At 45.1% G+C, this 13,241-nt stretch overlaps 1 protein-coding gene across 2 annotated transcripts in view; it reads left to right on the top strand.

The window, feature by feature from the left end:
• Window positions 1-13,241, top strand: part of KANK1 (KN motif and ankyrin repeat domains 1) — a 208,732-nt gene that overhangs the window by 86,438 nt on the left and 109,053 nt on the right. The gene's annotated exons all lie outside the window — the stretch shown is intronic.

Here is a 13,241-nt window from a genome sequence, read left to right as displayed (position 1 = left end):
CAAGCGGGGGAGGGGCAGAGAGAGAAGGAGACATAGAATCGGAAGCAGAGGCTCCAGGCTTCGAGCTGTCAGCACAGAGCCCGACATGGGGCTCGAACTCACAAACTATGAGATCATGACCTGAGCAGAAGTCAGATGCATAACCGACCGAGCCACCCAGGCGCCCTTGTTTTGCATCCAGTTGAAAGGTTAGGAGCGTAAGATTGTAACTGTAGCCCTAGTTGTGTAGAGAGACGCCACATTCACATGTGGTATTTCTTTACTCTTCATAGTTGCTGCATTAATCGTCTTTACCTTTCCCTCATTCTAGAACAGGAATATTTTACCTACCATATTGATAATTTTTCTGTGTCCTACTATTAATTAAAATAAAAAGTGGACTAAACTTTCTCTTTTAAAAATTCCACCTTATTATGCTTAATTTTTCTTTCTTTTTTTTTTTTTTTTTTTCATTAAGTCATGGTTGAGGTGAGCAGCGTGTCACTGGCCCTTTGAGTTTCGCAAAAAGCTTTCTCCTATAGGATCTTGACTTTCAGGTACCACTTCATAGATGCTCTAGTGCCTAGGGTAACAGAGCTAACATTCAAAGCACGAAACATGTTCTCTGGTTCTTGATTCCCTCTCTTCCCTGGAGACGTGGGGAATATTAATAGTGATGTCAGTCATTCGTAACCATTTATTGAACCAGCACTGTGTGCCAGGCAGTGTGGGGGATAGTTTTCAAATAGCATCTCATTTGCTCTTACTAGAAACCTCCCAATATTTCAGAAACAGAACCCAGTGCTTGAAACATGAAGTGACTCATCCAGGATTACATAGTGAGTAGACCCGAGAACGGCTTGGACTATTGTCTCAGGTCACTGCTCATCCCACACAGCATTCCGTGACTGTCCTCATGTCGCTAAAGAGGAGAATGCCTTCAGGGTTGCCGTTTGCTCAAAGCATCCTTAATTTTTTTAATGTTTGTTTATTTTCGAGAGAGAGAGAGAGAGCGAGCACGTGCGAACGAGCAGGGGAGGGGCAGAGAGAGAGAGGGAGACACAGAATCCGAAGCAGGCTCCAGGCTCCGAGCTGTCAGCACAGAGCCCGACGCGCGGCTCGAACCCACAAAGTATGAGATCATGACGTGAGCCCAAGTCCGACGCTCATCAGACTGAGCTACCCACGTGCCCCTCAAAGTCTCTTTAAATTTTGAAAACATTTCAGATGATTTTGAAAAAAATGACTTTTAAGGTTAGTTTTTTTGGGGGTTCAGCTATTGTCACACCTTTGGTTTCTGGACATAAAATTCGAGATAGGAGGAGAGGAAATTGCTCCCAGATGGTGCCATCATGCCTTTCCTTGAAGCTGAATACAACTTCTCTCTTAGGCTTTCTTGCTTTACTGTGAGTAGAAGCTTGAGGCTTTGGGCTGGTGGAGTATATTTAACAGCAGAAAAGATACGCACTTAAACACTAAACTTCACAGTGTATAGACCTTGGGGGTGAGTCACTGGAAGCTGCCTTGACCTCTCGTGCCGGTGCTCCCACTTCACCCGCACCCGGCAACAGTGTGTGGAGTTTGGATTCAGCAAGCCTGGCAGTTAGTGCAAGTGGGATCTTAGCTGGAAGAAATAAAAAGCCCTAACTTGAACCTCCCTTGTATCTACCCTTCCTACCTCTCTAAGATGTGAGCTTGTGATTATACTGGGCTCATGATGAGATCATCCTTGGAAGAAGGAAGTCCTGAGAAAGGAGGAGGGTGGATTTTCCTCCAGCAGGTAATTAAAAACCTGCTTTACAAGTTCAGGAAAAGTTGGGGTCATAGGTGTTGGGCTTAAGATGCATTAGGGTTTTGCTGGGTAACGAATGGATGATTTGGGGCTTCAAGGAGCTATCCAGCTTCTGTAGTCTGAAAGTTCCCTTCTTAGGCTAAAAAGAGACACGGTGGAAATTATAAACACAGCAGTCACAGATAACTTGAGCACTAAAAGACACCATTTGGCTATTGGGTTTGAGTATAAAGTAACCATGTGGCTTTCGTGTGAGTGATGGCTTAGACAACGTGACAGAAAACTGTCAGTGTTCTCTATTTAACGTGCATGCTTCCGAAGTGGGTAACAGGGCCGCTCACAACTGATGTTTTGTTATTCTGTTATTCTAACCACTGAAGAAAAGGCTGTGATGGTAAGAAGCAGTAAGGTCCTGGTCTCTTTTGTTGCTGATGGGAAGTTATTTTGTTACCACCTTGTCTCTTAAATCACACTTCAGGAAGTGACTAGAAATTGCGGGAGAAAGATGGTTATAATATATGCGCCATGTGCAGACTCTTAAAATTTTGGGGGGGTGGGGATTGGCATAAGTAGAAAACACTGGAGTGAGCTTTCCTGAAGTCAGAGGCATTCTGACGTGGGAGACCTCTTGTCACTAGTATTTCCTTCCTTCCTTCTTTCTTTCTTTCTTTCTTTCTTTCATTCATTCATTCATTCATTCACAGTTTATTTATTTTGAGAGAGACAGAGACAGTGCGAGCTGGGGAGGGACAGAGAGGGGGGGAAAGGGAAGCCCAAGAAGCAGGCTCCATACTATTAGCACAGAACCCAATGTGGGGCTCAAACCCACAAACCACGAGATCACGATCTGAGTCAAAACCAAGATCCGGACGCTCAGCCAACAGAGCCACCCAGGTGTCCCAGAATTTCCTTGTTTGAGCACATTTGGGTGCCCTGAGCCCGGTGCATTGAGACATCCCCGTGTTGGTGGAAGGAGACTGGATTGTGCTCCTTTCCCCATGCAGGGACGGGGCGAGGGGGCCCAGAGAATGGGCACTTGTGGAATGACAGAGACCACTTTCCCTCCACCCTCTTGTGGCTCTCATCCCTGTTTCTTTGATTTGTTGGTGCTCCTTGACTTGACCTCTCATTCCTATTTACTAAACCCACTCCTTTTCACAAATCCAGGGTCACAGAGGTCAGCTTTGAGGGTAAGGCTTTCTGGATGGTTTGACTTGGTTTCACAAAGGGTGTGTTTCACCAGGTATGAACAGCTAGTAAAGCTTCTCTAAGCCTGTTTTCAAGAATTGGGACTAAAACAACAATGTTACATTAGAGTGAAGGAGGTTCCCAGGCATTGGGAGTGCTATTTGATGATGTCTAATGTAGTAAGGCTCTTTTGGCGACATACTTAATGCTGGAGAATTTAAGATGTCATGTAATACTATGAATGTAGGCTAAAAACGCTACTTCTTGTCAAGTTTACTTATGTAACTTCAAATTGCCTTGTAAAGGTGCATCCAGACATTTTTAGAATTGGAGGCGTGGTTCATATTCTGTTTGTGTATTTTTTTTTCTATAAAGTATTGTACGATCTGAACATTTCCACAAACGGACAGAAGTCATCTAGCGGTCGTCTTTATGAGGAACATAATACCCCATTGTGTTGATGCACCGTGGTTCTTGCGAAGCTGTCCCCTGATGTTGGGTGTTCAGTCTGTTTCTAGTTTTCTCTCTTATAAATACGAAGCGACGTATAGAAAGGGCCGTTCTTGCTGTGGTAATCGTGGCGTGTCTGCCCAGTCTGTGCCCAACATGACATGAGACACTTTGGCAAGTGAAACAAAGACCAGTGGGGCACAGGGAGCCGTAGGAGATGAGAGGCGTGAGGGATGCTTTCTGTCCAGTGTGATCAAGGAAGGCTGCATGGAAGGAGGGACATTTGATCCTGGGTCTTGAACAACAGGCAGTAGTGAGAATGGCCAATCTAGGGAAATTGAACTCCCAAGTAGCAGGGAGAGCAATTTCAGAGTGTTAGGGCAGAAGTGTGTTGGATCCATGTGCTAGAGTCCAAAATACATTTCACTAGAAAATACTCAGTTACACGTATGTGTCCTAATATGTTTTGGAAAAAAGTATATATTACTATTTTTTTTTTTTTTATAGGAAAGTAGGTCACTAAAGGCTTAACTCCTATTTGCCGATCACTTTTTGATCTTCCCTAGTGGCGATTCCGTAGACCAGTCATAGGAGGGCGTCTTAATATCTGATTTCCAGTTGAGGAAAGGGAGGCACTGAAGTGTGCTCTTCCCCACAAAATACAGGAAGTCATCAACAGATGTACAAGCGAACTGCAGCTCCTTGATTTATTCATGCTTAGACCAAGCATCTTGGCCGAAGATGTTAAGTGCTAGATGGGCCATTAATGGAACAAAAGCTGGAGGTGGGGGGAGAGACCAGATAATGCATACCTGGGAATGCCAGGCCATAGGAAAACTCTGGAGTTAAAAAAAAAAAAAAAGGGGGGATCAGATTTACCAAGGAAGTGAATGGGTTGGTGCGGTCTAGTGATGGTGAGCATAATGACAGGGGAAAGGAAGGGGTGGAAAAGGAGTCTCGCTGGTGGCCACCTCTCCCTTAGTGCTTTGAAATATGGGGAAATGAGCTCTCTTACTCAAGAGAGCTGCTGTGCCCAGAACGGTTTGGTGAGTGGGTGAATTCCTGGTAAGAGTGATTTTATTAAGGGGTAGGCAGTGACTAGGATGAGAGAGAAGTGGTAAGGAGATCAACTTGTCTCCATGCCCCAAATGACACTTGGGGCAGCACCAGGCCTGTCTGTGCTACGTAGCCCTGTGTCCTCGCACCCTTCCTGTAAAGTGGGTGCTCGTTAAATCAGCTTTGCCAGATGCTGGATTCCAGCTCTGGCTTTTACCACTCAGCCAATTTTATCAAACTAGCACGAGCGTGTTTTCCTCTTGAAAAGACCAGAATGGGAGGGGAAAAGAACCTTGCTGCTTCCCCCCACCCCCCACATATGTCATACTGAATCTCATATGAGGAATGTTTAATTGAAATATGTTTGAATGGATTTAAACACGTTGTCTAAAAAGTTTGAAAACTAAAAATGTCAGAGGTAAAAGTAAGTTATTGCTTTCATGTGACCACAGCAGCTGGAAAGGAGAACCAGAATTAGGGCTTAATGTGTGTTCGTTGAACTCAGCACACGTTATGTCGAGCACCTGCTCTCACGGTGTTGATGTTCTGGTGGATTTGGATGACCTACAACCTGCTTTTGCGTGGTTTTAGAAACTTCAGAAGACACTAGTGAAATGCAGTGGTTCGCTCCTATTTTCGTTTTGGAACGTTTTATGCCCACGCAACACTTGGGGGCTACCACATACATTCCAATTTTATGAGTTTTCCTGGGTCATCCTCTAAAACTGGCTCTTGGACTGGCCGTTCATGAATGAATGACACCCTCTTTCGCCTTCCTTAATTCCTCTGCGTGCTGTTGGGTCATTCGGAATGGCACTGAGGGTTACATCTGGCATTTCATAATCCATGTGAAGACAGATGGCTAAGCACTCAACACAGGCTCGATTGGGTACCTCTCTCCTGGGCTTGTTGGTTCTTGTACAGATTCCTGCTTCCACCCAGTTCCAAGGCCAGCTGCACATACCTGCCTCACCCCCGTCCAGGAGGCCAGCCTGATTGTCTTCACCAAGCCCAGAAGCAGAGTTCTAGAAAAATAGTGCTGTAAGAACCTCCATAAACTTCTTGCTCCCCTTGTTCTCCCAACATAGAGGGCAGGAACAGAATGTCACGGTAGGGGTTTCAGGGATCTTTAGGCCAAGAAGCAGCACTGAAATGGGCGTAGGGTTGAAATGAGGCTGATCTCTAGAAAACACCAGGAAAACCCTCTTTCACGTTCTTGCCACCCTCTCCGGCTTGTGTGTATGCCACATTGTTTTCCCTCTGGAAATCTGTGTTTGTGTCTGGGTATGTGTGCTCGTAACTTACTCACTACCATGGAACCTTTGAAGGAGAGAGCATAAACTTTCAGGATTGTCACATGAGTGACTTTATTTGATGGTTATCTTGTGACCATAGAACAATTTTTCTTTATTAATATGTATGTATTCTCTTCAAGACGTAAAAGAAATACCTTTGTGGACCCATGTTACATGTAGAAAAATGTCATTGTTTCCGAGCACAAGAGATCAGGAAGGTCAGCGTGAGCGCGTGTGCATGAGGGCACCATCAAGACGGTTGATGTGAATGAGGTGGGCTCTGTCTGCAAGTGTCTCCTTCAGGACTAGGACATCACCCAGGCTGACTGGGTCCTCTGTCTTGGTTCAAGCCAAAGGGGTAAACAGACATGATAAATAATTCACAAAAGGTTATCAGTCTTTAGGGTGTGGCTGTTGAACCACACCTGAGAAGCTCCCTAGATGAAGCCAACTCGCCTAGTTACTCAAGGGCCTCCACCCCAGATGATGGCCCAGATTGTCTCCAAGGGAGTGAACTGCACTGGTGTTGAGATGTTCAGTGGGATAATGGATGCATTCATACCCTTCGCTTCAGTTCAGCGTTTTCTTGGATGGAACCATGGGAAAGAACACATGAGCACACACTCACGCTTCTTGTTAGCTTTCTGGGTCACGGCTGGCCTCCCGCTGTCCTTGCCCAGCTACCTTTCGTGACCTGAGCCTTTTTAAGATGGTTGAAAATGCTTATGTTCTGAACACCCGAAGGGAAGAAAACTTGACTCCTACCCCTTCAGAAAGTTGGCCGCAACAGTGAATTAAAATTTAAAAAATGGACTGTCCACACATATAACATTTGGTCTTGACCAGAGGAAATTCACCATGTTATTAAAATGATAATTAGGGTGATGTTATGATGCCACTGCAGTGTTTTAATTTGGGAAGTACTTTGATAAGTTTATGGCTTATGCATTTTAGGGGTGTGTTTGTGAATCCTTGCAATCTCAAGTCCATTTTACTTTTTATTTATTTATTTTTTTTAACTTTTTAAAATGTTTTTATTTATTTTTGACAGAGACAGAGACAGAGCATGAACAGGGGAGGGGCAGAGAGACAGGGAGGCACAGAATCTGAAGCAGGCTCCAGGCTCTGAGCCGTCAGCACGGAGCCTGACGTGGGGCTCGAACTCACGAACCGTGAGATCATGACCTGAGCTGAAGTCGGACGCTCAACCGACTGAGCCACCCAGGCGCCCCTCAAGTCCATTTGAAAGAGATTGAGTAGATATTGATGCTGCTACCATGGTTTGTCTTTTAACCCATTGGTGGTACTTTGATTTCTTTTAGTAGACTCCCGTAAAATTTAGGAAAGCTTATAAATTCCACTGGGGTTAACTCTAAATAAAGGAGAAGTAGGTCCATATCTTAGTTTGGAATCGGGGCAAAATTAATTTTCCTCAAACTCCTGGTTAGCAAGTATTTTGTATTTATTTGTTAAAACCAACAAGATATTTTCAAATTACTTACAGATTTTGTCTCTCATGTAAACATGTTTTCATCTTACGTGTTTTAGTTTTCATTTTATTTATGTGGTGTATTTCGAATACTCCTTTTACTTAAGGTGCCCCAGTTTACAAACTCTTTGACAAAGCCTCTACAGTAATAATAAATAATGTTGAATCACATTAATGTGCTATAATTTGTGAACCATCTTCCTAATGTTAAAAACGTTAATTATGTCTAATTCTTTGATACTTTAGACACCATGACAGTAAAACCTTATTTCCTTGGGATAAATTCACAGAAATAACTAGGTCAAAAGTACGAACGTGATTTGAATTAGTTAAGGTGTTTATAATTATCCAAAGACGGTTTCTAGATTATAAAAGCAGTTACAGGATCACCCTAATAAGGTAGAATGGTAGAGACGTATATACAGTTAAGACACTTCCAAAGGGAGCCACAGTGAGCCCTTAAGCAAAGGTTATGTGCGGCGAGAAAAGATGGTCCCCATGAGTGGAATGATCAAGAAGTGGTGACCCTAGGAGGTATTTAAAAACTAAATTTGTCCAATTTCAGAAATGGAATCCAGGCAGTTCCCTCTTCGGAGATGTTACCCATTGTTGGTTTTCTGTAGCTGCTGGTTGGACACGGTGCAGTTTCCTGTATTAGTGGTGTTCATGCCCACTTGACTGTGTTCAAGAGGTGGCTGGAGGCAGCAGGCCCCAGCGCTCCCGGGTGTAAGGGCCATTGAAGAATCCCTTCAGATAAGAGAGGAATTGGATACCCAAGGCCCAAGAGCGCTGACCGGACAGAAAGCTGGGGGGTGGGCGTGGGGGGGGAGCAGTTCAGTTGTGTTTAGGGAAAAACACGCTCCTGGCTACACGTCCGTGACCCGGGTGTCTTTGACATTTGATTGCATCTTCTGGTCCCATAGGTAGAAATCACGTTTGACGTCTTTTCCACCTTTCTAGGAAATGTGGCTGAGCAAAGGGAAAGAAACCAATGTATAAGACTGCTTTTTACAACTGTGTTCATTTCCTCTGTCTGCTTACAGGAGAATAGTACCGTGGTGTTCTCCCATTTGTTTTTCTTTCTTTTTCTTTTCGTTGAATTGTATTGGATCTTTTGCCTTTGAAAGGAGGTATCTTCCGTGTCCCGTATGTGTTCGCTTACTTTGCTACCCTGGCCTGGGTATAAGTAGGTTACCTGCCACTCTGTCCCCCAGCCCTGTCTCCATCCCCACACCTGAAGGGAAGGTTGGTCTGACATGTGTGGTGGTTTTTTGGCCTTTGGAGATGTTGGCTGTCAGTCCCCAGAGTTTGATTTGCTAGCACTGGGCCCAGTCCACAGCTTTCTACCTGTAAAAACAGGTAAACTAGAGAATCTTTTAGTAAGACAGTTGTCACTGAACCAAGTCCTGCTTCCTGGGCCGGCTTCCTCACCCCCTCTGCCTTAGTTTCCAACTTGTAAAACTGGGTGTCTGGACTTACCTTCCAGATTCTATCTAGGACACAGAGAGGAAGAGGTGGGGGCTTCAGGTGATGACTAAAATTGGAATAAAAGCCATGAGACGTTGTGTCCTCTGTCCTCAGCCTGCACAGAGGCTGAATTGCAAACAGAAGCCACGAAAAAAGTTCTTCCCTTCAGCTTTTAATGAAAGAGAGTGTCTATCTCATCAGATAGGAGTCAAGTCTCAAATTCAGAACCTTGGATACTGATTCTCTGACCTTCAGATTCCCTTTCCGAGGCATTTTTGATAGTTTATCTTCGCAGTAATTTTTCATTTATCCCCATCATCTTTACCATCTAACTTGGTGTGCACCTGTCCATAGAAAACTACGATGTTGGAAAATAACACCTGCCTTTATTTGTATAACAAACACACATATTGCCTACACTACCTCCCACCCCCACCCCCCACCCCCCACCCCCCACCCCCCTACGCTCTGCTTTGCTAACAGGATATCAGGCGTTGTGTTGTGCTTTGGGCAGTTCTCGAGAAAATACACAGCCAGATGTTGTAACTCTTGGGTGTAGGATGGAGAATGTAATTTTTACAGTCTGTGTTGTTGTTGGATTGGTTTGTTTGGTTTTTTTTACAAGCCAATTATTAGAAATAAGAAAGGGAATTTCAGTACCAAGTCTGAGATGTCCCAGTGATGAACGCTCACGGGGTATCAGTGTGGAGGCAACAGCGTTGGAATGCAGTTCAGCAGCACGTAGGCCAGACTTGGAGATAAGCACGGTATAGGCCTGGGCGGTGATAAGCTAGCCAGTCCCTCCAATGTGGTTCTTGAGAGAGGAGGGGAAGCCTTTGGGATTGGGGATTATCTTCATGCACATTGCTGTAACAGTTTCTATTCTGCCTCCCAACAAGCTTTTGCATTTAAAACTAAAACAAAAACCCTTTCATATAAACGCTGTAATTTGGAATACATAGACCATTTACTTACGGAAGGGGCAAGGTGCGAACACGGTGAGACACGGTCGATTTGTGGGATGGGAATTAAGGCAGTGCCTTCAGTTGAAGAAACTGTGGGAATTTAGCCTGAAATCCCAAGGTGAAGACACCTTACAAGGCCATCTTGGAATGTGAAGAGAACTGCAGTTATAAGCGAGCAGCGTCTTGGATGATGGCACTTAGTGTGAACCCCGCCTTAGCCCGTCAGCAGTTCTGCTAATGAATGAACAAGAGGGAAGGGAGCCCCAAGGGTCCCAGAAGGCAGGAGCCCCGGAGGCCCTGTGAAGTTGCCCTTCCCTTTGCTGACCTGTGGACCCAGCAGCGCGTGGCACCCAGAACGCTAACACTAGCAGACTTCATTTATGTACCTCCCCAGTCTTGTTGTAGAAAACACTTCGTGGGGACGTAAAAAGGCATGCAACATAAAAGTAGAAATCCGTGGGTGAGGATCTTGGGACAGAGGGGAATAACAAGAAGAGGGAGTGAGGAAGGAAGGTAGGGACAGCATGTTCTGTGTCTTGTAAATAGGCTGGGAACGGACTGGGCTCCAGGGTGCCTAACAGCCGATGAGCAGATACGTAGCATACTACTTGGGAAGAGTGCGGGTGCTGCCCACACAGGGGATGGTGGCCGTGCTGTTGACATGCGGACCTGGACAGCCACTGCTGGGCAGAGAGCAGAGCCTGCATACTTTATGGGGAAAATGGAATTTGCCTCTATGCCTCTGTGCTCATTTTTATTTATTTTTTCATATTTATTTTTGAGAGAGAGAGAGAGAAGGAGGGAGGAAGGGAGTTGAGGAGGGGTGGGAAGGGTTGGACAGAGGATCCAAAGTGGGCTCTGTGCTGACAGCAGAGAGCCTGATGTGGGGCTCGAGCTCATGAACCGCGAGATCGTGACCTGAGCCAAAGTCGGAGGCTTAACTGACTGAGCCACCCGGGGGCCCCATAAAATAAGTGATACTTTAAATGTTTTTAGGAACAGTCTATTTCTACTTCCTGTACCTGACCTTAAAAAAGCATGGGTCCGTGAGCTCTTAAATTTTTCCGACTTTCTGGTGTAAAAAGGACTGTGCTCACTAGATGGCAGTGTCAACAGCCCTTTGGGAAGTTGATTCTCCCCGGGAGGACTGAAAATCATAAAAGTAGGAAAGCCTTTTCATTGAACATTCAGGATCTCCTTTCTACACCCTTGGTGAGAAGGAATTTCTGTTTCCTCCTCCTCTCTTCTTTTTGGCCAGAGAGAAGGCGCTGTCTTTACTACTGCAGGCACATCTGGGAGGCCCAGAGGAGCACATTTGGCAAGAAGCAAATTGCCCACCAGTGCGGTCAGCTCCGGTTTCCAGCCATTGTCCCGGCTTGGACCCCCGCATGTCACAGGCCCAGTAGTCCCAGTAGTTCTGGACCAGCTGCGGGCTAATGGTATCCCAAAAGGGTGCAATAATGTGTTTAGCACACGGGGATAATTGTTAGACCCTCAGTGCTTGCTCTTGGATCATATCTAGCATCACTGCAATATAATCTCTCTCAGGAAATGTAATTTTGTTTTCTAATGATGTAAAAATCTGTCGCCCATTTGCTTCTTTGACGAGAGATTATATTCTCAGGTTTTTGTGTTTTTTTTTTTTTTTTTTTTAATGAAAAAGGTAGCATTGTTTTAAAAGCATAATGATAGGAAGTTAAAGGCCCTTGGTTGAAGTTTGGGATTTTATTATAGTGTATCTCACGTAGCAAGTGTTAGAAAGACTGGTCTTTGTCTTATTCCTTGGGGTATTTTATTTATAGCAACTCTGCTGGTGTCCTGAGTAAGACAGTCGTGCGTTGTGTGGGACCGTCCCATGTGTTGTAGGGTGATCCGTGTCCCTGGCCCTTGTCCATGAAATGCCAGGAGCGTCCGTAGCCGCTGTGACCACCCAGTAACATACACGTCCCTGTGCCTCCCTAAGGGGCAAGGCCGGGGAGGTGGTATCGCCTGGGGTAGTGGGGGAGCTGCAGACTGGAGGGTTCTGGGTAAGTTGTGGGGTTTGTGGAATTCACTGGGCATGCTCTTTTAATGAAATAAATAACTTTTATATTAAAAAAAACCCACAACCAACAACCATGTCACCTTAACTTCTACTCGTTTGCATTATTTATGGGTTGTCATGCCAATTGTACATGAGCACAGTTTTTATATAGTATAAAATTGTACACGTATCATTTTTTGGTATGCTTTCCATATAACCTCAGCGTGTACTTTGCTTGGACCCTTTGTTTTTCTGTTTAGCCCACGCATCACATCCAGATAATTCATTCTCCTCTGCCCTGCTTCCCCCCTCCCCCACCTCCACTTTTAAAGTTCCAACCATGGGGCCCCTGGGTGGCTCCATGGGTTGAGTGTCTGACTTCAGCTCGGGTGATGATCTCATGGTTCGTGAGTTTGAGCTCCATGTCGGGCTCTGTGCTGACCGCACTGCTTTGTATTCTGTGTCTCCCTCCCTGCCCCCACCTCTTTCTAACCCTCCCCCACTCATGTTCTATCACTCTCTAAAAATAAATAAACATTAAAAAAATTAAGTTCCAAGCATTTATTTTTCCCTCAGGTGAATTTTAGTATCCTTTTCTTAAGAACTAGGAAGTGTCTTTTTGCATTTTCAATTGCAACTTTTAACACACAAAAACTTAAGGGTGAATTATATTCTTCGCTGTTTTAGTCCTGACATCCTAGATTCTTCCATTTTTGCTAGTCTTTTTCCCTCCTTTGAGTGTTTCATTGGGTGAGAGGAAGGCTTGCCTGTGTTCTCTCCCTCTCTCTGATCTCATCTGCCCTTGAGTGATGGTTTGCTACCCACAGGGTATTCATTTGTAAACTGGGCTAGTTGAGAAGGGTGTGTTTCCTTTCTTTTTTCTTTCTTTTCTTCTCAACTAGATTAAAAACTGCCCCTGTGAGCTTAAGACCTGAACTTGAGGATTCCCAAATGTTCTCATGGTGCCTACCACCGGGCCAGTCCTCTTGATAAAGGCTTGATTAGTGGCTGTGTTCCCTCTTGGTCTTCGCATTGATCCAGTCAATACCAGATTCTGGATGTCGGTTAGGGCACCATAAGGTATGGCTGAGACATCAGGAGCAAATTTTGTATCTTGCGGTTGACGTCTGAAGACAGAAGACAGGGGTAGAGGGGATCCCAAGGGAGTCATAAAAGCGAGAAGGAGGAAAGAACTGCCAAATCCAAGGGAAAGATTATGAGCCTGCTTCGGGTCCATGGGATGCCAAGTTCTGAAGGCTGTGCCAACTGATAACCCAAGTTCTGTGCCCCAGTTGATCATCTTGGCCCGACAAGGCTCTTCCAGCACCGAGTGTGTTTAAAGTTTAGGCAATCTTTGGTCCATTCCCTGGAATGACCATATTAGAAATTTATATCCACGGGGACTAAAGTGAAGCTATTTTGGCAGTTACTTTGGTGACTTGTCAGGAGCTGGTTGATATTCGGTCTACTCCTGTCTGGAGCCGCTGGATTAAAATGGCAGATCTTGCGCTGATTGTTAGACTAGATAGTGCTGCTC

Source organism: Panthera onca, chromosome D4 (genome assembly GCF_046562875.1).
Source record: "Panthera onca isolate mPanOnc1 chromosome D4, mPanOnc1 haplotype 2, whole genome shotgun sequence".
NCBI classification, from domain to species: domain Eukaryota; kingdom Metazoa; phylum Chordata; class Mammalia; order Carnivora; family Felidae; genus Panthera; species Panthera onca.
This window is presented reverse-complemented; position numbering and strand designations above follow the sequence as displayed.